This window comes from Lepidochelys kempii, chromosome 8 (assembly GCF_965140285.1).
Source record: "Lepidochelys kempii isolate rLepKem1 chromosome 8, rLepKem1.hap1, whole genome shotgun sequence".
NCBI classification, from domain to species: domain Eukaryota; kingdom Metazoa; phylum Chordata; order Testudines; family Cheloniidae; genus Lepidochelys; species Lepidochelys kempii.
Window position 1 is genome coordinate 51,102,065 of NC_136387.1, and position 24,716 is coordinate 51,126,780.

General features: G+C 46.0%; 1 long non-coding RNA gene across 1 annotated transcript in view; it reads right to left on the reverse strand.

The window, feature by feature from the left end:
• Positions 1–7,209: 7,209 nt before the first annotated feature.
• The window catches only part of LOC140915894 (uncharacterized), a 30,511-nt gene continuing 13,004 nt past the window's right edge, over positions 7,210–24,716 (reverse strand). Inside the window, exons 2-3 of the long non-coding RNA XR_012160314.2 lie at positions 9,532–9,703; positions 7,210–8,261 (exon numbers count right to left, since the gene is read on the reverse strand). This is a non-coding gene — a long non-coding RNA (uncharacterized LOC140915894). The remainder of the gene's footprint in view (positions 8,262–9,531; positions 9,704–24,716) is intronic.

The following is a 24,716-nucleotide window of genomic DNA, read 5'->3' on the forward strand; positions in this document are numbered from 1 at the left end:
TGGATCAAGCACCTTACAGCAGTTCAACCCTTATCACGTCCAGGCCACAGCTGCCTGGGGGCTGGATCCATCAGTTGAAGTGTATGCTATCGCTTCAGATGCAACTGGTGCTGGTCCGAACCCCAGCCATCCACCCAGAAACCAGCCAGGGGGAAATGTGCAAAGAAGGACCAAAACCAGAAATGGCACAATCAAAGCTGTAATTTTATTGGCCAATATTTATATGCTAGAATATTTTGTTAATATCAGAGTAGTCAGATCAGTCTTCAGTAAGTTCAAACACACATCACATGTAAATACCAAATAGTAAGACAGGGTTTCAAATAGAGCTCTTCAAATGAGGCTGTGTGCCTCCCTCTCCCACCCTGAGCAGAATTTAGCTCAGCAAGCAGCCCCACTGAACCTCTGCAGAACAAGTGTACAACACCTTTTCCTCTCGTCTGCACACTAAATCCCTCAAGCTTGCCGCCAGGTGATGGTGTTAGAATTGCAGCTGGTTCTACCGCCACAGGTAGGGTCTGATCCAAACTCCATGGTAGTCAATAGGGTCTTCTTCTGCCTAAAAGTTCCTTATTTAGTCCCAAAAAGGGACAGCTGGAAGAAGGGGAAGAATCTGCTTCCCGTAACTCTAGAGCAGAGCTGGGGAACAGCATGGATCCTTTTCCATAATGGTAAATTTAATCTAATTGCTTTTGCCTCTTTTTTAATATAGGGAAAAAATATCTTTCTGCCTCAAAGTTCCTGTCATTGCATTTCACACAGGGCTCATATGATGTTATGAGTGTGAGCCGCTTGCTGTTATTATCTGTGATTAATCCCGCTGCCAGCTCCAGGGGAAAAAAAAGCCATTGAAGAGGGTGGTTGCTGTTTTTAAACCAGCAAAGAGGTCTATAGGATTTGTGTGTTAAATGGGTTAGCTAAGGGGATGGGTGGAAGGAATGAGAATTGGAAGAGTTTTGTTTAAATGTTTAATCCAGGACAGGAAAGCAAATAGGATTTTTTTAATAGTAGAATAGGGGCTCCCAGACTGGAACAGATCAGTTTAGAGCACCTCTCAGGTTCCTTTGAGTCACTGGCTCATTTGGCTGACACAGTTAAGGCACCTCAGTTTCATAGCCAACAGTACACAAGGAGTAATGTGACCAGCATCATGTCTGACTGCCTTAGCCCAGTGGGTCACCTACCCATTTTGCAGCTAGATGAACTAGAGGTTGGCCTTACAGTGTGTGAGATAAAGGGAGGCTTGAACCCACAACTTCAGCATTATAGTCAACCCCCTTAGCCTCTCAGCTGCGACAGCTCTCAAGCCTAATGTGGTTTGAAAAGAGGGACCATCTTATTGACCACTGCCTCAGCTGTACCTGCTCGAGGCCATTGACTGTAGAAATGAAAAGGTTAACGAGAAGATTTATAGGCATGCATATCCATTCCTGAACAGCCAGGTGATCCTTATGTACACATTTCTCTACACTAAGATCTAATTTTCCATCATTTGCCTTGATTTGCTGTTCCTTTTCTCCCATTTCCTTGATTTAATGTCCAATTATTTCTTGTCTTGTTGCCAGTGAAACAAAATATTTCATAAGCACTCCTGCAGGTTTTTGGACACCATTTTTAAATGCGTGACTTATGCCTTGGGCACTGCAAAAGGCAGAGGATTTTAGGGGAAGCTGAACGATGAATTCACCATTTCTCATAGCAACAAGTCCATAATTTGGCATTTAATAACACGGTGCTGCAGTTTAAGTGAGTCCGCGGTACTGGTCTCTCTGGCAACTACATGCAGTTAGGCTACCAGGGAAACACCATCAGAACTGGATTTCCTTTTTCCCTCAAAGCAGAGAGAACTGCCTGTTTCCCTCACTGTGGATCAGCCACTACATAGGCTGGGTCAAAGATTACATTCTGCAGGGGAGGGGAGGAGGAAGGGCAGGAGGCCACAGATCCAAGGTCTACACTTTATCTCTGCCCTGTGCTCCTGGGGAGCATACCAGGGTAGAGAAGGCATGCTCCGTCCTCAGAAAGGCACAGTTATAGCCTAGATCCTGGTCCCTAGCTCAGTCTGGCCAGTGCAAAAGGGACTCAGAGCTGCCCAGGGAGAGCAGCTGGGGATGTCCCTGATGGGGAGAGGAGAAATAAGGGCCTGAAGAAGGTGACGGAGAAAGGATTAAGGGGAGGAAGTAGAGAGAGAATGAAGAGACAGAGAAAGGGGAACAAAACAAAAAGGAGGGAAGGAGAAGAGAAGAAATGGTTGACTATCTCCTCGACCCAAAAGTTTGAGTTCAGACAACTGTGCCGAATCATGGTCCATTCGTGAGACCCTACGGGCTTTGAAGGACAGTAGGGCTTATTTTAGCACATCAAGTAGCAGCCCTTGGGAAATGGTTCCAGGCAAACTACACCTCACACTTTGGATCTACATTCTTTCTAGCAAGTCTTAGATCCTGCCTCCCTCCCCTATGTGAAAATAGCACCCAGCTGGGCAGCACCCGTGATAACTTCAGAATGCGACCTCCTCTGCTCAGAAGACATTGCAACTGTAGCTGGTCAGAATGTTTTCACGTACATTTCATTTCAGCAAAACACGCTGTTTCATTAAAACCAAAATGTTTCATGGAGACATTTCAGTTCCCATAAAACTTTAGTCACAAAGGTTTTTGGGTCCAGGCTGCAGTAAAAGACTGACTCTATATCTGGGTGTTTGGGGTACTGGTCTGGGGAAATCTCTCCTCTGAATCAGGCAGACATACCTAGGTCTCAGACATCTCACTCCAGGACCCTAACCACCAGGCCACATGCACAAACATAGCTGGAAGGTTTTGGTTCAGTGCAGAACAAAAGCAAATTTCAAAACCTTGAATGTTGCTGAGGAGCAGAATTGTCGCCCTCCAGCCAGCTCCAATTTCAACTGTTTCGAAGACAAGAACAGCTGTTCCCGCCAGCAGGCTCCTGCTTCTATATGGACAAGCTTTCGGAACTGGAAATGTGAAATATACTCTCTCTTGTTTGCATTGTGGATGGGACTGTAAATTCCATCCTCCTTTCCTGGGCAGACTGCAGGTGAAAAGGGCATGGGGAAAGAAGGAAACCACAGCCAGGTATATAGGTGTTTCCTTATGCACAGACTCAGAACAGACCCCGTCCACCTAACAGGGATTGGGGCAGTTAGTGCAAACTAATATCCAATAGATAATAAATGAACCATAAATATGGGGCAGTCTAGCCAGGTAGGGAAATCAAATTCTAGGATTTCTGTTCAGGTTCTTCTGTGTCCCTCCCCACATATTGTCAGAGCACCTTCCAGAAGTGCATTGAGCGACGGGACTAATAGCGGACCCATACACAGACAAGCTTTACCCTAGTGGAGTATAGTTCCACTGACCTCAGCCCTTTCCTCCTTCACCAGCAGTGGCTGGGAGCTTTTAGGAGGTGGAGCCCTTTGCTTCTGGAGAAGGGGATTGGGTTGGGTTTGGTTTGGTTTGTTCTGTAGTAGCCCTCCTCTACCTATGTCAAAAGCAACAGTGGTAGAGTGAGGTCCATTCTTGGCCAAATTGCTACAACACATCAGCACGTAGGAGGATTTTCAAAATAGCTCAGCACCCACAAAGAGGGCCAGATTTGCAGAACAGCTCAGCACCCTGAGCACATATTGTGGACTGCACTCTGTCGAATATCTGTCCCAAGTGTCACAATGGGAATGGGTGGCGCTGGGCTTTTTGGAAAATCTGGCCCTTGTTCAGGTGCTTAAGTGTGAGCTGAACTCTTAAAAAGAGGCCCCCTAAGGGAGGTTAAAAATGGGGGCAGAGATCTTCTGAGCAGTCAGATGTGTTCTGAAGGAGCCACTTACTCCTAAGTCCCTCCCAAGGAAGAAAAATAGACAGATCTATGCACACATGGGAACAAAGTGTGATCAGGAATCTAGCCTCTTGGTGGCTCACTAAGCCAGTATGTTTGTAGGAGGCTGACACTTTTGGTTCCAGAATATAAACTTCCTTTTTTCAAATAAATCTCTAGTTCTTTTGTGTGAGAAGAAAAACCTTCAGAGAGTGAACCAGATGGAAACCAACCAAAGGGGTTCCTCCAAGTTTAAAAGCTGGAGTATAGCACAGATCCTGGGGATCCATGCTAGCTTGGTTCCCCTTTCTGTAAAAGGGAGTTAATCGGACTTGCGTCCCTTAGACATAGTATGAATGTTGGTAAAATGCTTTGAACTTCATCATTGGGAAGGCTGGTAACTACTCCCCCTGCATGAAAGGCACAGCTGAGTTCTCATTCTAAACCCAATTTTGCCTCCATACCCCCCAAAAAATCCGGAACAGACCTAGGGCTTCAAGACTGGCAGGGTAGGGCTGGTGCTGAGATTAACAGGTGCCAGCTCTTTTTTTGCTACTGCGTAGCAAAGACAAAAAAAAGCATGAGAGAAGTGAAACCGAGTGACTGGACTCCCTTAGCTGGTATCTAGTTCCCAAGCCCACAAATTAGTTGATTAAAATCTAATTTCAAAGGTTATTAACTTTTGAATTAGAACATCGCTATGGCACATTGGCTCTGGCAAGCTATTTTTGGCTCAGCGAGAGCAGCTGGGGATGGGTCTTCACTTCCCAGCATTCCTGCTTGGAGCCAGATGAGCACAATGGGGAGAATGCCCCAGTTATGTTGCCCCCTAGGTCTCTGGAGACCTCTAAAGAGTCAAATGAGCAACGAGGCATCTTTCAGGCCAGCTACCAAACTGAAGGTTATGTCATGCTGTCTGCATCACTCTGGGCCTGCTAGAGCAGTGAGGATTGTGATGCTAACTGGAGAGTGAATTGGTGCCTTGTTTGAGAAGCACCATCTTCGGTCTGCTCTTTTAGGCTAACATTTGAATCTTTAACTCTCAGCTTCTTGAAAGGAGGAAGGATGGATCTTGTGGTTAAGGCACCGAACTGGGACTTAGGACAGCTGGGAGTTTAACCCAGCTATCCTATCACAAACTCCCTGTGCAATTTCAGTGCATGCAGAAGGAGTGGCATGGGCTAGGATATTAAACCAGGGACTCAGGAAACAGGTGCTAGTCCGAGCCCTTCTGCTGCCCTCTTATGGGCCCTTGGACAAGTCATTTAATCTCTCCCTGTTTCAGTTCCCCTCCCCCATCTATAAAACAGGGATGGAAATAATGCTTCTTTTTCTTCCACCCTTTGCCTTGTGTTGCATGTTTGTAGGGTGCCTACCACAATGTGTGTGGATGTTAGTTGGGGATTGTTATTGTAATCCAAACAATTATAAACAGCAAAAAGATAACATCTGTTCCCTCAAGCACACCTCGTCTACAACCTTAACTGAACTTCCTGTTGGGGTATTATTCCTGCTAGATCATATTTCTTTAAATGATACAACAATCAGCCAGCATCGATGCAGCTACCAACCCTTAGCATTGAAGGAGGGCAAAACGAGGGGCTGACTCTTTATAGCTCTGCTAGGGAGAGAGGCTGAGGGTCTGTCCTTTCTGATTTTAGCCTGTGGTGGTGACAGATCTCAGCACCTGAGAAACATGCATGCACACACTATGGGCAGAGGAGCACTTGGAAAGACTCTAGGAGCCCAGAGACAGCGGGAGAGCCATTCAGGGAGTGAGTATCGCAGCCAGAAAGAGAACGCTCTGCAGGGCCTGCCAGACGGACTTCACCATAATGCTTGGAGAATGCTGTGCAATTAGAACTTGTCATTCACCCCGGCCACATCTGGACAGCCCCGATTCCTGGCTCACTGCAAAGCAGCTTGTCAATAGCTGGCTCGGCAGCCCAATGCATTTGCCACTTGACAAACCTCAGTTCAAACATGCCTCCGGTCTCAATGGAAAGGAGTGCCGCAGCCTCTAGTCATCTCCACCCCAGCCCCATGTTCATGGCTCATCTTAGACTCTTCTCACTTGTATATGGAGAGCTCTTTCTACAAAGGGGAGTTGGTTTCAGACTGTTTCACTCCATTTCCTAAGGGATTGGAGCTGGGGGTGGGGGGTCAGGGTGACAGGACAGTCTGACAATACTGTACATTGACACCACAATGCCACTGAAAGAGGTACAACCAAAGCCCGCTTACTGGCTGAGCAAGGGAAGGGGCACCTCCCAGACTCATCTCCCTGTGAAGGAAGAAGCAGCAAAGGATTTTAGGTGTGGACAGGAGTTTGAAAAGTACCTGGAAGTGGAATATTGCATTTTCCCCATCTACTGTGCCAGCCCCAATCTGGCCAAAGCTAGTAGCATCTATGACCATGGGAGGTCTTTGCAATGCCGTCAGTCCAGCTGCTAAGGAACAAGTGGCCTCATAACGATGCTGCCTCCCACTCCCCCAGGCAGATTCCCCCTCCTGGTAGTAAACACAGAAATCTACCTCCTAGTACAACACTCTGGTTTCAGCCCCGATTGGCTGCCACTGGATTTCCCCTACGCACCGTAGTTTGGTGGCACAGTAATAACAGAGCAGATTTGCTTTGCCTGTTTATCCATCCTCAATCTGGAGGGTGTGAGACTCATAAGCTTGGCTAGAAGAGGACCAAGGGCCAGAGAGTTTTGGTCTGGACTGAGCGTGGCTGCCCTCTAGGGACAATGCTCCCTCCTTTGTGCCAATCCATCACGCTGTGTTGACTCTGACAATGGATAATTACAGCGTGCTGCAGCAGATCAGTGATTGCTGTCGCTGAGCCATGGCATTGCTCTGAATGCTCACTGCGATGGTGTTAAACACTGTCTAGCGGTTCCTTCGCAGCAGCTATTCCTGGTCCAGCCCAGGCTGAGCCAGAACATCCATGCCTAGAACCATGTGAATAATGGATTTTTCAGTGCACAGGCACTTCCAAATGACTCAAAATATGGTTTCAGGTCAAACTCAGTGTTTCCACCCCCAGTTTTCTATTTTTAAAATAAATTTAAATGAAATGTTGGAAGAGTCATTTTGATTAAAAAAACCCATCTAAACGTATCATTTCAAAAACATCAAAACAAACTCTTTTGCCTTTTTCTAAATCCCTTCCCCCCCACCAGCCCAACAATTCAGCAACAACAAAATTGACCTGAATCTGTGAAATATTTCGGTCAACCCAAATCTGCATGGTTTTGATGGGAAAAAAAATTGGTCAAAAGTGTCCGAGCTGCAGGTGCACCCATGGGCGTCTGATACCCACAGCTTCATTTCATTCAGAAGACTAAAGCAGGGGAGAGAGGAACATGGGCTGTCAATTCGCCGTCTCCCCTGGGCACTCTGATATCGGAAGTGTTGTTATAAGTGGGCAGATGCTGCAGAGGAATGTGAAGGGGGTGGATTCTGATTGTTGCCCAGTGTTAATGAGGACTTTAAGAGATGTTCTCCCCCATCTCCTTCTGCCTCTTTAAATATTTTTGAGTGAATGTAGGTGTGACGTTTCCCTCTGGTGTTATCTGGACTGGTGATCTGCTAGGTCACTCCAGTCCTTGACTCTAAGAGCCAGCCTTACCCTGCTCTGCTGTGAGAACACCCACTCCTGGACTGTTCACGCGCAGCCTCTGGCATGTAAGCTGCTCCCAGCTACTTGCAACCAAATGACACTAGCCAACATCTCCAGTCCCAGACACAACCCTAGGAACCTCCGTCTTGCAGTGTCCAGTTATGTCCGCTGGATGCTGCAAGCTTATATGAGTTTGTCAATTTAACAAATAAATTTATATGTACCAGGCTTGGTATCCCAAGGGAAGTCTCTGGCATGCTTCAAACCAAATGCACTGCTTCAGGTAGAACAAACAAATAGATTTATTAACTATAAGGATAAATTTTAAGTAAGTCAAAACATACCAAGTCAGATCTGGTCAAATGAAATAAAAGCAAAACGCATTCTAAGCTAATCTTAACATTTTCAATGTCCTTACAAACTTAGATGCTTACCATCACAGACTGGCTGGCTGCTCTTCAGCCAGACTCTCCCCTTTGATCAGCACTTCAGTCGCTTGGTGTGGTGTCTGTAGATGTAGGTGGAAGAGAGAGGAAGAGCATGGCAAACGTCTCTCCTTTTTATCATGTTCTTTCTTTCCTCTTGGCTTTACCCCCTACCCTTCAGAGTCAGGTGATCATTACCTCATTGCAGTCCCAAACTGACCAAAGGAAGGGGTGTGACTCACTCCAGAGTCCAACAGATCCTTTTGTTGCTGCCTAGGACAGCGTCCTTTGTTCCTGTGAGGCTGGGCTGAGTTTGTCCATACTTGCCTTGATGAGGTGTGAATTGCCCCTCTGCTCTTAGAGTTTTTTTGCCTGGGCTGATTTTAAGTCATGAGAATATATATTTTAAGTCATGAGCCTCATAACTATATACATGAAATTATAACCTATAACATCACTATAACATTACTGTAACAATAATTACTACAACAACAACAACAAGTGCAAGCTCTTCTCCACACTGCCCAGACATTGCACTTCCCCTCTACCCTGGAGGGGCGAGAGGGAGAGGAGAATTGCATCTCTGAGGGCCATTTGGTTTTTGGCCAACCCAGAGAGACTGACATCAAAGCCCAGGTTTTCAGCAGGTGTGATGGTGGTTTAATACGGGCCCTGGGATAGGGACAGGACGGAGACCGGACAGAGACCATCAAGTCATTTTACACAGGCCCCCAGATAGGTTTCGAAGAGTGCAGAGTTTGGGGATGTGTTTGGGTCCTGAAACCCCAAAGGTGGATTATGTTTAATACCTCAACCCATTAGTGTCTTGCAAGCAACAGTTTGGGACAGGAAAACCTGGCTCCTAGGAGGACAGTGTCTTTTTCTCTTGGGTTAAATAAAGCTCCAAAGTCTCTTTAGGGAGCACTTCTCATCCCTCACTGGAGCAGGCCTCTCCGCCAACGAGGACAAGACCTATTGTAAAAAGGAGCCGAGAGTACCCACAATGGATTTTGCGGAGATCCAGGGCAGAGTTCTCAGAGTAGGCCCCCAGCTTTGAACAACAACCTTCTGTTCGGGTGACCAACAGCCCTCTGTTTGGGTGACTTAACGTAGGGCCTCTAGCTCCAAAACACAAGCCTCTACCACATGAGCTGAAGGACTGACCAGCTGAGAATACTAGCAGGCAGCTGTTGTCTGGACCAGTCACAGAAGGGGACTCAAACACTTGGCCAGTGTTACATATTGAACTCAGTTTACCAAGGTGTGGGGAGTAGCCCAGACCTGACCACATTTGCAGAGGAATTCAAGATATATCTCTTCATGCAATAACATCAGAGGAACAACTGGCCCACTAGAGATTAGCACAGAGGGGGAAAAGTCCATGCTGACATTAGTGGTGTATTGAAAACTAATCTATAATTCTAAACGGTTAAGGGTTTTCCTAGGCCTTCTTGAAGGCTGGGGTCGGGGGGGGGGGGGTCTATAGGGAAGCATGCAATCAAAGTCAGACTGCAAAGAGCCAGTCTAGAGTAAGGTAGGGTGAGTTGTGCACCTCTGTTTTAGGGAGCAGCCTGTTCTCTCTCTGTTTCAGGGTTCTTGTGTGTTATCATTCTAAATTCTATTAAATAAAGTAGGGTTACATTGTACCTTCCAGCAACGCTTCTGTGTTTACGCTTTGAACATAAACAGAGAGGAAAGAAAATGGCTCTGCAGATTGTTTTCGTTTTAATGGTGCATGGTAATCCTGCCTCCTTGGGATGCTTCTCCATAATTTCCTTCTGCCCTCTTGTTCTTTGTGACCAAAGAAGAGATTTCAGCCCTGCAATTTAAGGAATAACATTATCTCTCTGAAAAGGGCTTGGTGTGTCTCTTTAAATAGGAGACTTCTGCCCCCTTGACCAGGGCTGTTGCCACCAGCATGAAAGGTGAATGTGACTGAAGGGCCAGAGTCACTGATTTAGCTAATCTATGCTTACATATAGCTAGGACCACATCATCCAGGTGACTACTCCAGCCCCAGAGATCAGGATCATTGTAACACCTAGAGGTCTTATCGGAGATCAAGGCCCCATTGTGCAAAGTGCTGTACAAACACACAGTGAAACACAATGCCTGACCGAAAGATCTTGCACTCTAATTAGAGAGGAAAGACAAAGATTATTTCCCCATTGTGCATGTGGGTAACTAAGCCCAGAAATATTAGGCAACTTGTACAAGGTCACACAGGGGGTTTGTAACACAACCATGAATTCAGCCCAGATCTTGTAACTCAAAGCCCCACTCTTGAACCACAAGGTTATCCTTATGATAGCAGAAATCAAGCGTTGTTGCTTTCTGTCTGTAACTTCTGTTGAGTTACAGCTTGGCCGTGGAACACCACAGAGGAGTGAGGACACTAGCGAGTCACCCAAGCAAACAGAGGGAAAGTGGCAGCGACAAGGAAGGCTTTGTTTTAACTGGAGCTGCTTCCCCATAGCTGTGCAGCTTGAGGGTTTTAAAACTAAGTCTTTCCTTTGGCAAAGATCAAGCATAAAACACGAGCACAATGGAATTAAATGCAGAAATGCTGTAACTGTAAATGAACAAGGGCAGGGAACTCAAAAGTACAGAGCAAGAGCAAACAGGATGATAAGGAAAGCAGAATTGCAAACCTCTCATGCCTACATGTGCCTAAGATGTGTGGTAGAAAGTGGCCTTTTGGCATAACCCACCCCCCACACAATTACCTCTGTCCCCTTCCCAGCTGCTTCGCTGGAGTCATGCTCAGCCCATCAGGGGTGTGCCCAGAAAGAGGCCTCAGGGGAAGAATCATTGCTGTGCAGCATGGCCCCATCTCAGGGCAGCACCATTTCCTGCTGCTCAGATTAATGGCAACTCACTTTCTGTGATTTTCCCACTCCACAGAGGATCTATAAGTAGGAAGTTGGAGGGTCTCATCCAATCACAGTGTGGCATGGACAAGAGCCATGCTAACATTGGCGCAGGGAGCCTAGAGGGGGAGGGCACACATGTTGAGATTCATGGGATAAAATAGTTATTCCTATGGATCTTGGTGTCTGCAAAAAACAGCTACTGTGCCCTGTAGCTGTTCTGCCTGGTCAAGGTTCCTTCCCCACTCTGAACTCTAGGGTACAGATGTGGGGACCTGCATGAAAGACCCCCTAAGACTATTCTTACCAGTTTAGGTTAAAAACTTCCCCAAGGTACAAACTTTGCCTTGTCCTTGAATCCTATGCTGCCACCACCAAGTGTGTTAAACAAAGAACAGGGAAAGAGACCACTTGGAGACGTCTTTCCCCAAAATATCCCCCCCAAGCCCTACACCCCCTTTCCTGGGGAAGGCTTGATAAGAATCCTCACTAATTGGTACAGGTGAACACAGACCCAAACCCTTGGATCTTAAGAACAGTGAAAAATCAATCAGGTTCTTAAAAGAAGAATTTTAATTAAAGAAAAGGTAAAAGAATCACCTCTGTAAAATCAGGATGGTAAATACCTTACAGGGTAATCAGATTCAAAACATAGAGAATCCCTCTAGGCAAAACCTTAAGTTACAAAAAGACACAAGAATAGGAATATACATTCCATCCAGCACAGCTTATTTTACCAGCCATTAAACAAAAGGAAATCCAACATATTTCTACCTAGATTACTTACTAACTTAACAGGAGTTGTAAGGCTGCATTCCTGATCTGTTCCCAGCAAAAGCATCACACAGACAGACGAACCCTTTGTTCCCCCGCCCCAGATTTGAAAGTATCTTGTCCCCTCATTGGTCATTTTGGTCAGGTGCCAATGCGGTTATCCTAGCTTCTTAACCCTTTACAGGTGAAAGGGTTTTGCCTCTGGCCAGGAGGGATTTTATAGCACTGGATACAGAAAGGTGGTTACCCTTCCCTTTATATTTATGAAATGCCCCAACCTCACCTCCCAGAGCCGAGGATCTGGCAGAGTGCCTCCTAGGTGATAGGCCCTCCTGATGATCTCTCCCCGCTGTCACCAAGCCCTAGACTTCTCTCCCACCACATCTGCCAAACCCTCCCCTTCAATGTACAGAGCAATGATGTCTGCTTGACATCCTGCTTCACTACCCCAACACCAGAGCTGGCCCGGGCTAACGTAACAAAGACACATGGGGCAGAGCACGGGGAAGAACCTCACGGGACACACACCCAGGATTAGAACAAGCCTGCTCACTCGCTCAAGGGCCCATGAGATCCAGCTGCCTCAGATCCCTCAGTTCTTTATTTACTTCATCCCCTGGTATTCATTCACCTCTTTCTCATGTAGGAAAATCAAGTTCAGTTTATCCATTGAAGCACTTTTAATGCACTCCTCACCATGGTGTCTAGGCATCAGCCTAAGTCTCCTCACCTCTTCACACGAAATAGGCAGCACTTTCATAGCAAAGCATTTGTTTGGTCTGTTGGTTTTGGTTCTCAAACAATTCAGTGCCCTGCTCCATTTGACCCATGGCCTCTTTGTCCAAACTCTTGCCTCAGTGGCATGTTAAACCAGGTCATATGATCTTGCTCGAACCAATCAGGGATATTTCTATATTTTGCACCTGGTGATGGGATAGAAACAACCTCAGATTGAGCCCCTTCAGATTTGATTTTCCACAACCAAATCCTCCTGAGGTTTTTGTTTGGGTCAGACCCAAATCCACAAGAGGCCTGGTTTGGATGAAACCAGTAGACTGCAAGAATGATTGAGCATGGCCAGCGTCAAACCCCAGTCCTGTTACAGGCAGAGACAAAAAGCCCAGACCTAATGCAGTCAGCGACCTGAACACCAGCCCACATTCAGTCTCAGCCTGAGCCCTGGGCTTGATTTGGCATCAAACCCAAATCCCCAGCTCAGATTCAGTCTCAAATCCAAACTCCAGTCCAGATTCATTCTCAGACCTGAACCCCAGCCTACACTCACAGTGATTGACATCCAGAGCTATATCTGATCAGCACTTCCTGGTCCCATTTCTATAGTATTATTAATGATGATGATTATAGCACCAACAGTGCTATTATGAACATAAAGATTCACAGGCACACATGCATGCATGTGCGTGCACACACACACACTCTTATGCCTCTTGAGAAATGGGTCCGTTCCGCTCTCCTCTTCTGTAGTGATAAAATATTGATTAGGAAATTTGAAAATTTGAAATGATTTAGGAGTCTCTGGATGGGAAACGTAATGTACTGTGCCGGCCGCCTTATGAGCCATCCATCACCTGTCAGCAAGCAGCAAGGAAGTGACAGAATCAATACAAACGTGTCTGAAGATGGGTTTAACTCATTTCCCTTCCCCTTTGGGCAACAGTCAGAGTAGCCCGGCTGTGGGAGAAGGAAGGCTCAATTGCTAACACAGGGCCAAGTTCACTCCGTGCAAAAAGTGTAGCAGGATTAAAGCCCCGCTCTTCATTCACCCCATCCCAGAAACTGCTGGAGGCCAAGCAGATTTAAGTCACAAGCAAAGTGTTTGGTGATCTCAGCAGAGTTCACAAGGGCATACGGAACCACCAGGATCTAGCTGGTCCAGCCCAGGACCAGGAGCCAGGATGAGCTGAGTTTTAATCCCTCTGTGGCCTTGGGCAAGTTATTAAACCTTTCAAAGGGACCCAAGGGATACAACATGCAAGACAAATGCTGCATTGACTTACTCGCTGCGTAACTTCTCAGAAGTCAGTGGGGTCACTGTATGCGGCATTGGCCCCCTTTTGTTTATTAAGCCACAGAACAGGTTCCTGTTTCTCTTACCCAGTCCAAGATATTTTTTAAAAAAATCCATCTGCACGGTGACATATTGGCCTCTTACATTCTGCAGATAGAGTCAATTGACCTGTGATCCTATTTTGCAGATTCCCTTAGAGCACTATAATCCATCCTTCGAGACATTTGAAATGAGACTGGACAGAGCCCTAGAGAATAGACTGCGGAGAAAGTCGTGCGTCAGTCCCCAGGGGGATAGACTTGGTGACCATAACCGCTCTAATTTATTATTAGAGTTAATTATTCATAAGGCGCAGCAGGGGTTGATGGCACTATACATACAGATCAAATACACCAGACAAAACCTCCTGTCCCAGAGAGCTTATGCTCTTAAGTCCTAGCTCTGTGTAGTTCGATTTCTGTGGTCCTTGCCCCAGTGCAGCTTTAGCACACCAAGTGAGCTGCATTGCCAGAAGCGTCTAGTGTGTCATTATTGACATAAACTGTGACCATTGTGACAAAGCTCTGTCCTTGCCTCCGTGGGTCCCGCGTTTCCTGGTGGATTTCGCTAGCCTCAGAGGCTCACTGCAACCCTCCACGTAACCCTTCTCTCTCTAGAGACAAGGGTCACAGTCTACTGAGCCATTTTCATCATAAGCCAGTGAGGGAGGTGAGGAGAAGTTATCCTCCCTTGCACAGTCTCTGTTGTCTCCCAGTCTCAGTGATTAATCCGGGGCAAAGGGCGGGGGAGCCCGGGCCCACCCTCTACTCCAGGCTTCAGCCCAGGGACCCTAATAGTATCAGCTATGGTAGCTGACCTTTTAGAAACATGACATGTACAATTCCCTGGGCTACTTCCCCCACAGCAGCCCTCACTTCCTCAAGCTCCACTTCACCCTTACCTCAGGGCCTCCTTCCTTGTGCCTGATATGGTGTGTACTACTCAGTCTCTCCAACAGCGCAACTTCCTCCCACAGCTCCTGACAGGCACACCCACCTGACTAACTGGGAGGCTTTTAACTAGTTTCGGCCAGCCCCTGATTGGCTTCAGGTGTCCCAATCAACCTAGCATTCTCCCTGCTTTCTGGAAAGTTCTTAATTGGCCCCAGGTGTCTTAATTGACCTGGAGAAGCTGCCATTTCACTTATCCTGGTACCAGGGATTTGTTTAGCCTGGAGCTAATATATCTATCTCCCATTACTTTTCTATAGCCATCTGGCCTTGCCCTGTCACACCGTATAGATCATTGTTTCAACCACTGCTATATATTTGAAGCAAATATTGTACAAAAGTTGTCGTGTAAGGTATCTATAAAAAGGTTATGATTTGCTGGTTATGATTATGCTATCTATATGTGTATCATTTTTGTAGTTGAAATTATGAATATTGGCTATGTACTTGTATCTCAATGTGTTTGAGTCTAAGTAGCCTCAGTTAAGCATTTGGTCAGCTTCTTGAGAAAGGACTATTCTCAGAAAGTGCCCAATCAAGAAACACTTAAGTGACAATGGACTTTGGGAGACGTCAATCCACATCTGAGCTTTCCTGGGAACATTCAAACTAACGCGTAAACAATGGTGTTGGCCTGTAAAGAACTGAGTCATGCAAGGATGTGTGATTTGCTCATGTGACTACAGACTCCATCTTGTTGCTGTGATTTTACACAGGAGAACAAAGAGGTTTCCGCCCACAAGAGAGACTATAAAAGACCCTGGAAAACCCTCCCTTTTGTCTTCAATCCTGCTTCTTGCCTCTGGAGGGACTTTGCTACAATGAAGCTCTGAACAAAGGACTGAATGACCCATCCAAGCTGTGGATTTACTCCAGAGACTGGATTTGAACCTGCAGTTTATTCTATCACTGCTACAAGCCTGAACCAAGAACTTTGCCATTACTGTATGTAATTGATTCCAGTTAGAAATATAAATGAGAGCTAAAAATTGGTTTTCTTTTATAATTAAACCTTTAGATTTTAGATTCTAAAGGATTGGCAACAGCGTGATTTGGGGTAAGATCTGACTTGTATATTGATCTGGGCCTCAGGTTTGGGCCTTTGGGATCGGGAGAACCTCCTTTTCTCTTTTACTTGGGTATTGGCTTTCATAACCATTCATCCCCATAACAAGTGGCACTGGTGGCGATACTGGGAAACTGGAGTGTCTAAGGGAATTGCTTGTGTGACTTCTGGTTAGCCAGTGGGGTGAGACTGAAGCCCTCTCTCTTTGACTGGTTTGGTGTGCCTTAATAGTAAAGGAAACCCAGGCTTGGGCAGCAATTTTTCCTGAATTGATACTCTCAGTTGTGTCCCACCAGAGGCCAACTCATTACATCTAGCAAGGGAAGGGAAGTGACACAGCATCCGTCCACATGCTGGGCCTGATCCTGAGAGGTGCTGAGCTGACAGGAGTCCCATTGACTTCCTCAGTGGGATAAGCAGGTTCTCAAAACCTCTCCAGATCAAGCTGTGATGGGCTCAGTCACAGAGATCCTCTTGGGACTGTTACCTGATGTACTGAGATTACCTCTGAGCCTGTTTTCCCTGCCAGCTTGGGACTCCAGAACCTTGCCATGTTGAGCCAGACTTGCTAGCCTGCTGCAACACAGACCCAGGTCTGGTCCACACCCCCAAAGCTGTAGACTTTGACCTGCTGAGCAGTTTTTGGTTACTTATTTCCCACATCCAGACACTCGGTTCCCAATGGAATCCAAACCCCAAATACATCTGTTTTACTCTATATAAAGCTTATACAGTGTAAACTCATAAATTGTCCACCCTCTATAACACTGATAGAGAGCTATGCACACCTGTTTGCTCCCCCAGGTATTAATCACTTACTTTTGGTTAATTAATAAACAAATGTGATTTTATTAAGTATAAAAAGTAGGATTTAGGTGGTTTCAGTAATAACAGACAGAACAAGTCAGTTACCAAGCAAAATAAAGCAAAAATACAGAAGTCTAAGCCTAATACATTAAGAAACTGATTACAGATAATATCTCACCCTCAGAGATGTTCCAATAAGCTTCTTTCACAGACTAGTCTCCTTCCTAGTCTGGGCCCAATCCTTTCCCCTGGTACTGTCCTCTTTAGTTCCAGCTCAGGTGGTAACTAGGGGATTTCTCATGACAGGCAGCCCCCTTTGTTCTGTTCCACCCCCTTTTATAGCTTTGGCCCAGGGCAGGAATCTTGTGTCTCTCTGGGTCCCCACCCCTCCTTAAATCTGGTACTTTTCCATTTAGAAGATGTATTTCAGCATCATGTGACATGGTCACATGTCCTGTGAGACTTCATTCTTCCCGGGCTGGCCCGAATGTACCCAGGGAGGTTTACAAGTAAACAGAGCCATTTACAACCAATTGTCTTAGTCAATGGGAGTCATCAAGATTCTAACCCACCATCAATGGCCTATGCTTTGCATAATTACAATAGGACCTCAGAGTTATATTTAATATTTCTAGCTTCAGATACAAGAATGATGCATACAAACAAATAGGATAAACACACTCAGAAGATTATAAACTTTGTAATGATACCTTACAAGAGACCTTTTGCATAAGGCATATTCCAGTTACATCATATTTAAACTCATAAGCATATTTCCATAAAACATATGGAGTGCAACATCACAGACCCCATGGCTGGTTCTTCTCCTTAAATCTGGGATTCATGATAAACTCATTTCTGTTTATTGTTTATTGTAGAGTCAGTGGGAAGGTCACTTAACGCAAATTCAGAACACCTAGACACTAATCCTGGGCAAGCCAGTTTACTTCTCACCCTTCCTCTGTCTTGTTTATTTAGTGCAAGACATTTGACACAAAGCCTATCTCCTGCTATGCGTTTGTGCAGCACCTGGCAGAATTGTCAAAGTTCCTTCCCCACTCTGAACTCTAGGGTACAGATGTGGGGACGTGCATGAAAGATCCCCTAAGATTATTTTTACCAGCTTAGGCTAAAAACTTCCCCAAGGTACAAACTTTGCCTTGTCCTTGAATCCTATGCTGCCACCACCAAGCGTTTTAAACAAAGAACAGGGAAAGAGACCACTTGGAGACATCTTTCCTCAAAATATCCCCCCAAGCCCTACACCCCCTTTCCTGGGGAAGGCTTGGTAAGAGTCCTCACTAATTGGTACAGGTGAACACAGACCCAAACCCTTGGATCTTAAGAACAGTGAAAAATCAAGCAGGTTCTTAAAAGAAGAATTTTAATTAAAGAAAAGGTAAAAGAATCACCTCTGTAAAAATCAGTATGGTAAATACCTTACAGGGTAATCAGATTCAAAACAGAGAATCTCTCTAGGCAAAACCTTAAGTTACAAAAAGACACAAAAACAGGAATATACATTCCATCCAGCACAGCTTATTTTACCAGCCATTAAACAAAAGAAAATCTAACGCATTTGCTACCTAGATTACTTACTAATTTAACAAGAGTTGGAAGGCTTGCATTTCTGATCTGTTCCCAGCAAAAGCATCACACAGACAGACAGAACCCTTTGTCCTCCCCTCCCCCTCCAGATTTGAAAGTATCTTGTCCCCTCATTGGTCATTTTGGGTCAGGTGCCAGCAAGGTTACCTTAGCTTCTTAACCCTTTACAGGTGAAAGGGTTTTGCCTCTGGCCAGGAGGAGTTTTATAGCACTGGATACAGAAAGGTGGTTACCCTTCCCTTTATATTTATGACACACACCCCAAATCACAGATAGGGTGAAACAATGGCTGTGATTTCTTCCTGGAGCTCTAGGAGAAAACAGAGTTAATAAGACACATGCACCTCAAAATATACTACTAACTGTATAAAGACTAACAATATTTTCCACATCTCGAGGATGATTTTAACCAGTTGATTCTGGGAAAGTTTCACGGGAGAGTGCATCAGACACTTTGTTAGAAGCTCCTGAGATGTGTTGTATGTCGAAATTAAAATCTTGGAGAGCTAAACCCTACCAAATAAGTTTTTTTTGTTATTTCCCTTGGTGGTATGAAGCCACTGTAGCGCAGCATGGTCTGTTTGCAGGTGGAAACACCGTCCCCAAACGTATGGGTGTAGCTTTTCCAGAGCATAGACAATAGCGTAACATTCCTTTTCACTGATGGACCAGTGGCTTTCCCTCTCAGACAGCTTCTTGCTAAGAAACACAACAGGATGGAACTCTTGATTCGGTCCTTCCTGCATTAAGACTGCTCCCACACCATGCTCAGATGCATCTGTGGTTACTAGTAACGGTTTGTCAAAGTCTGGGGCCCTTAGCACAAGGTCAGACATGAGTGTCACTTTAAGCTGGTTAAAGGCCTTCTGACACTTTTCAGTCCACTGAACTGCATTTGGCTGTTTCTTTTTAGTTAGGTGTGTCAGTGCAGGGAGGGGCGGATTACACCCATCTGTAGCATACCCTGGATCTCCTGTTCTATAGCAGTTTTAGCTTGAGGAGACACCCGGTAAGGCTGGGCTCTAATTGGGTGAGCATTTCCTGTGTCAATAGAGTGGTATGCCCGTTCAGTCAGTCCTGGGGTGGCTGAGAATGTCGGTGCGTAGCTAGTGCACAACTTCTTGATCTGCTGTTGCTGCATACACCCAAGGGTCATGGAGAGGTTCACCTCTTTCACACCACCATCACTTTTCCCTTCCGAGTAGACACCTTCAGGCCACCCAGCGTCATCTCCTCCCTGAGCTGTAAACTGACAAACCTTTAATTCTCTGGAATAAAAGGGCTTTAGAGAATTAATGTGGTATACCCTAGGCTTTCGGTCAGAGGTGGGGAATGCTATGAGATAATTAACAGCTTCCAGGAGCTCTTGGACTGTGAATGGCCCTTCCCACCATGCTTCCATTTTATGGGCCTGGAGCGCCTTTAAGACCATGACCTGGTCCCCTACTTTGAAGGAACGCTCTCTGGCATGTTTATCATACCAGGCTTTTTGCTTTTTTTGAGCATCCTGTAGGTTCTTTCGCAAGGGCTAAAGAGGTTCAGAGGGTGTTTTGTAGGTTGGTTACAAAGTCCAGAATGTTAGTTCCTGGAGAAGGTGTAAACCCCTCCCATTGCTGCTTCACCAACTGTAATGGCCCCTTAACCTCGCAGCCATATACAAGTTCAAATGGTGAAAACCCTAAACTGGGATGGGTTACAGCTCTGTAGGCAAAGAGCAACTGCTGCAACACTGGGTCCCAATCATTGGAGTGCTCATTTACCAATTTACGTATTATGGCCCCCAAAGTTCCATTAAACTTCTCCACCATGCCATTTGTTTGATGGTGGTAAGGGGTAGCAACCAAGTGATTTACTCCACGAGCTTCCCAAAGGCTTTCCATAGTTCCTGCCAGGAAATTAGTTCCTGCATCTGTAAGGATGTTGGAGGACCAACCTACCCTGGCAAAAATGTCTGTTAGTGCCTGGCACACACTTTTAGCCCTGGTGTTGCTTCGCGTTATTGCTGCTGGCCATTGGGTGGCAAAATCTATGAGAGTCAGTATGTACTGCTTTCCTCTGGGTGTCTTTTTCAGAAAAGGACCCAGAATATCCACAGCTACTCGCTGAAATGGAACCTCAATGATGGGGAGTGGCTGGAGAGGGGCTTTGATCTGGTCTTGGTGTTTTCCCACTCTTTGGCACACCTCACAAGACCGGACATAGGTAGAAACATCCCTCCCAATGGAACGATTTTCCCAAATGGTCTTTGGTTCTGTTCACTCCAGCATGGCCACTAGGATGATCATGGACTAAGCATAAGAGCTTTACCCGGTACTTAGTTGTAACTACCAACTGTCTCTGAGGATGCCAGTCTTCCTGGTGTCCACCAGAAAGAGTTTCCTTGTATAAAAGTCCTCTTTCTACAACAAACCTGGATCGATTAGAAGAGCTGAGAGGTGGTGGGTTGCTCCGTGCCGCCATCCAAACTCTCTGGAGGCTTTCATCTGCTTCCTGTTCCCTTGATGCTAGAGACATCAGTTCCCCATTGGATTGTGGACCTGGGCTTGGTCCCTCTTGAAGCTATGCAGGTGATAGGGCCGTTTTCATTGACTGTGAACCACTCTCCACTGATGCACTATGCTGGGTTTTAGGATCCGGCTGAGCCTCTTGTGTAGGGTTATCTGCTGCTGCCGGTGCAGGTTCGGTGGGGCCCTCTGGTGTTGGGGTTGCAAGTACTGGATTCAGTGCTGGCAATGGTTCTGGTGCTGGTTGTTCTGCTGGTTCCGGTTCTGGGACTGGCTCTGTCTGGGTCCCTGTGACTAGATCCACTACTGCTGTTGCAGACGTTGGCATGGGGTCCTGTTCCATCACCCCTGACCGGGTCCTGGTAGAAGTTTCTGGAACAGAGCTAGGTGTGACAGCTTGCTTAGCGTGGCTGTGGGTGACCATTCCCCCCCTCTTGGCTAGCTTCACATGACTGGCCAAGTCTTCTCCCAACAGCATGGGGATGGGATAATCATCCTAGACTGCAAAAGTCCACGTTCCTGACCAGCCCTTGTACTCGACCGGCAACTTGGCTGTACGCAAGTCAAAAGAGTTTGATTTGAAGGGTTGACCTCTGGGTCGATTAAATTGGGGTCCACTAAGGAAGCATGGATAGCCGACACTTGTGCTCTGGTGTCCCTCCATGCTGTGACCTTCTTCCTGCTCACACTCAGTTTCCCACCGCTCTGAGGGTATCTGGGAGGCATCTGGGCCTGAGGACCTCTGGTGTGATTCCAGTACAATGTAATCTGTTGGGGTTCTTGGGGCAGTTGCCCTTTACATGCCCCGACTTGTTACCTTTAAAACATCGCCCAGCTGACGGGTCACTGGGGTGAGGTGGATTGCTGGAGAACGGTGTGGCAGGACGATAAGGTGTCTGGAGTGTTCCTTGGGGTGTAGTTGGGGCCTTGGGCTGCCCCCGATAGTAGGGTGTGGTCTGAGGGCGTCCCTTCTGGTATACACTCCAACTGCAACCAGGGTTGTTTCTCTCTCCTCCCTCCACCCGTTTTGTTCCGGTTTGCCCCACTTCTCTGGTGGTTGGGGACTGCTTGTCTTGATCAGCATAAGAAGCAAGCCTCCTTGGATATGCTCAGGAATTGCTCCTGTGTCATCAAATCCCACATTCCTCCAAAGTTAGTTACAGCCCGTCCATTGAGCCATTTATCAAAAAGATCTGTCATCTGGTTTACATAAGCCACATTACTTAGTCCAGGCCCTCTCTTAAGGGTTCAAAATTTAACTCTAAGTTTCAGGTGTAACTTGAAATTGCTTTAAAACCAAATCCTTGAATTTATTATAGTCAGAAGCCTCCTCAATAGGTATTTTATTGAATACGTCCAGAGCTCTTCCAGTCAATTTTGCGACCAATGTGGTCGTCTTGTGAACTTCAGGAATTTGATGGAGTGTGCACAGTCTCTCAAAGGTGAGAAAATATTCAGCAATATCACTGGATTCATCATACTGTGGACATAGTCGCTCCCATTTGTGGATTGTTGGGGAAAGATTGGTTTCAGAGTAGCAGCCGTGTTAGTCTGTATTCGCAAAAAGAAAAGGAGTACTTGTGGCACCTTAGAGACTAACAAATTTATTTGAGCATAAGCTTTTGTGCGCTACAGCTCATTTTATCAGATGCCTTCAGTGGAAAATACAGTGGGGAGATTTATATACACAGAGAACATGAAACAATGGGTGTTATCATACACACTGTAAGGAGAGTGATCACTTAAGATGAGCTAATACCAGCAGGAGAGCAGGGGATGGGGGGGGGGGAGGATTGTTAGGGTTATTTGGTATATTCTGCTGAGCCTTTGCCTTCTCCATCTCCAGTGCATGCTTTCTCTCTTTTTCCCTCTCCTCCATTTCTTTTTCCTTTGCCTCCATTTCCATCTGTCTGAGTTCTTCCATGTTCCTTTTGTCTTTCCTCAGCCTCAAATCTTGCTAATTCCAGCTTCTGTTGAACATTGCATTCTGCCATCCTAACCTGTCTGTTTTTAACTAACTTTACACCCAAGAATTAGAAAGAAAACAAAAAATAACCTGGCTTGTAAAATTTTGCTGTGCTGTAACCTGATACCTTTTGTCTCTGATAGCTATTCTCAGCCTACAGAAAAATCTTTTTGTTATGCCTGCTGCTCTGTCCCCCAGGCAGAGAGACAGAATCAACAGCTGCAATCACCTTTTACAATCCTGCTGTGCTTCTGGTTCAAAATGATCCCACCACTCTGCCACCATGTCAAGGTTCCTTCCCCACTCTGAACTCTAGGGCACAGATGTGGGGACCTGCATGAAAGATCCCCTAAGATTATTCTTACCAGTTTAGGTTAAAAACTTCCCCAAGGTACAAACTTTGCCTTGTCCTTGAATCCTATGCTGCCACCACCAAGTGTGTTAAACAAAGAACAGGGAAAGAGACCACTTGGAGACGTCTTCCCCCAAAATATCCCCCCCAAGCCCTACACCCCCTTTCCTGGGGAAGGCTTGGTAAGAGTCCTCACTAATTGGTACAGGTGAACACAGACCCAAACCCTTGGATCTTAAGAACAGTGAAAAATCAATCAGGTTCTTAAAAGAAGAATTTTAATTAAAGAAAAGGTAAAAGAATCACCTCTGTAAAATCAGGATGGTAAATACCTGACAGGGTAATCAGATTCAAAACATAGAGAATCCCTCTAGGCAAAACCTTAAATTACAAAAAGACACAAAAACAGGAATATACATTCCCTCCAGCACAGCTTATTTTACCAGCCACTAAACAAAAGAAAATCTAATGCATTTTCTAGCTAGATTACTTACTAACTTAACTGGAGTTGGAAGGCTTGCATTTTTGATCTGTTCCCGGCAAAAGCATCAGACAGACAGACAGTCAGACCCCTTTATTCCCCCCTCCAGATTTGAAAGTATCTTGTCCCCTCATTGGTCATTTTGGGTCAGGTGCCAGTGAGGTTATCTTAGCTTCTTAATCCTTTACAGGTGAAAGGGTTTTGCCTCTGGCCAGGAGGGATTTTATAGCACTGTATACAGACAGGTGGTTACCCTTCCCTTTTCATTTATGACAACAATGCAGCCCTGACCTCAGCTGGGACCTCTAGGCTCTACTATGATACCAGTAATAATTTAATCTGCTCTCCCCTTCAGAGGTAGGGTGTCTGAGTGGCTCATTACTAAACTACCAGCTCTCAGGCCTGTCCAGAATTCTGACCCGGATTTACTGCCAAGCCACAGGTCTTGCTATTTTCAGTAAGACCTTCAAACAGCTGCGAAAGTAGTGAGGCTCAAACTAGTTTCCGCCTTTCACCTCTGCAGCTGCCCTGTGGAATGTGCCAGTGACTCCTGCATTCATCTTGTTTACAACAGCAGTTAGCTCCTGAACAGGAGCTCTGTAGGAACCCTCTAGTGACAACTGCACATACAGTCCTCCAGGTGAGACCAGGGATGTGTGAAGTCCCTGCAGCTGCAGGGGTGGCATTAAGATCTGCAAAGTGCTGCTGGAGAGCTGAGCTCATTTAGAAATGGCTTTGAATCATCCCACTGGCGTGAGTAGCCTCTCAACATTTCCCCTGCCTTCTGTCTTGGTCGTCACCAGGCTGGATTTGCCAGTAGCTGAAGACAAGTTTTGTTTTAGCATCTCTAATTATTATTAGCATCAGCAGCAACAAAGATGGTGACTCCCTGCTTTAAGTGTCGAACTTTACTCAGCCTGACCACGCCCAGTGCATTCATCACCATTATACTTGTTTATTAACTGTAATAATTTTGTTAGGTACCTTAGTTGGATGGTCTGGGTGCATGACCCACTCAGTGACCCCAGGGGTCTCCTTTCGCCAGCTGCGGAGGCTGATCCTCACACACAGCATGGAGAAACCAGCCGGCTCAATCCAACCCTTCTGCCAGGAGTGGATAAAATAGATCCAAACCAAGAACAGAAGAACCCTGGTCGGTATTTTACCCTAATCCCCAGAAGATTCACCCTCAGCAGGTTTTGGGGGGAAACCATCCACCTCCATTAATCCCCAGCCCTCCTCAACCCATCCTGGGTTCTGACCAGGTGTAAAATACTGGCCCCATTGATGTGAATGGGAGTTTTGCTCTCGACTTCTTTGGAAGCCACAATTTCACCCAATGCACAGGGCCAGATTTACACCTGGGCGCAGGTGGTCAGAGCCCCA